Below are 1,841 nucleotides of genomic sequence, written 5' to 3'. Positions count from 1 at the left end.
TGTTGTCACATTTTATGGGAATGTGATCAACCTCTCTCATCTTTTAATTGTTGCTTCATCCAAAGGATTTAATTGAAACAACATCCCATCACCACATATTCAGCTTCCGTGGTAGAAAGAGTAATCGAAACTTATTTCTTGCTAAACAAAGATACTAAGCATTCACTTAAAAGTTGACAAGTTTTGAAAGTGCTTTTTCTATATAAAAGACTTTCCATATAATCGACATCTAAATAACATAGTACGTCAAAAGATGATTATCTAGGATACCATAGTCATAAATGTAAATATTTTAAAATTCTTTTAATTACATTCAAATGAGATTTTTTAGGACAAGATTGAAATCTAGCACATAGACAAATACTATACATGACATCAGGTATAAAGGCGATTAAATATAAAAAAGAACAGGTCATACCTCTATAGAGCTTTTCATTTACACTCTTACCTTTCTCATCTTTATCCAACTTTGTTATGACACTCATGGGAGTCTTGGCTACTTTACAACCATCCATCTCAAATTTCTTCAATAGTTCTTTTATGTACTTGGATTGATTGATAAATATTTCATCCTTACTTTGCTTGATTTAGAGACCAAGAAAGATTTGAGCTCTCCCATCATGCTCATCTCAAATTTCCTAGTCATATACTTAGCAAAATTCTCATAAAGTAATTCATTAGTATCACTAAACACAATGTCATCAATATAAATTTGAAAAATTAGAGTATCATGCTTGTGTTTCTTTATAAATAAAGTGGTGTCAACCTTTCCTTTTGAAAATCCATTTTCAATTAAAAGTGAACTAAGCATTTCATACTAAGCTCTAGGAGCTTGTTTCAAACCATATAAGGCTTTAGTCAACTTGAAAACATGATGAAGAAATTTGTAACTTTCAAAACCGGGAGATTGCTCAACATAAATTTCCTCCTCAATGAAACCAATTAAAAATACATTTTCCATATCCATTTCAAATAATTTAAAATTCATGTGACATGCATAAGCTAAGAGTATTCTAATGGCTTTTAATCTAGCAACTAGAGCAAAGGTCTCATCATAATCAATGTCCTTCTCTTGGTTGTAATCTTTTGCAACCAATATAGCTTTGTTTCTAGTGATAGAGCTTTACTCATCTAACTTGTTTCTAAACATCCATTTACAGCCAATAATTTGGTGGTCCTTAGGTCTAAGAATAAGTTTTCATACTTTGTTTCTCTGAAATTGGTTGAGTTCATCTTGCATAGCAATCAACTAACTTTCATCCTTTAGAGCCTCATCATTAGTCCTTGGCTCAAATTGAGAAACAAAGGCTAGATTATTTAAAGCTACTAGTTTAGAATGAGTACTTACACCCTTTGATAAGTCTATAATGACTTGAGTAGGTGGGTGCTCCTCTTTGAAGTACCACTCCTTGAGAAGAGTTTATGAATTCTCCATCATTTGGGGTTCCTGAGTTGCATCATGATTTTATTGGCTTTCTTGATTGTCCTCAATGGATTTATCAATCCCTTTTGATGGGTCATCAAGATTGCTTTTAAGCTCCTCAAATACACCTATAAGATCATTCATATAAGTACCTCTTCTAAGATCAAGCTTGCTTGATTCATCAAAAATAATATTTATAGACTTTTCAACTACTAAAGTATGTTTATTAAAGACTTTATAAGCTTTGCTTGATATGGAATAGCCTAGGAAGATTCCTGTATCGATTTTAGAGTTAAATTTTTCAAGATTACCCTTGGTATTCAAAATGTAGCATTTGCATCCAAATACTCTAAAATATGAAACATTAGGCTTTCTTCTATTCCAAATCACATATGAAGTTTTATTTAATGGTCTTTTG

This window comes from Ricinus communis, chromosome 7 (genome assembly GCF_019578655.1).
Source record: "Ricinus communis isolate WT05 ecotype wild-type chromosome 7, ASM1957865v1, whole genome shotgun sequence".
Taxonomy (NCBI): domain Eukaryota; kingdom Viridiplantae; phylum Streptophyta; class Magnoliopsida; order Malpighiales; family Euphorbiaceae; genus Ricinus; species Ricinus communis.
This window is presented reverse-complemented; position numbering follows the sequence as displayed.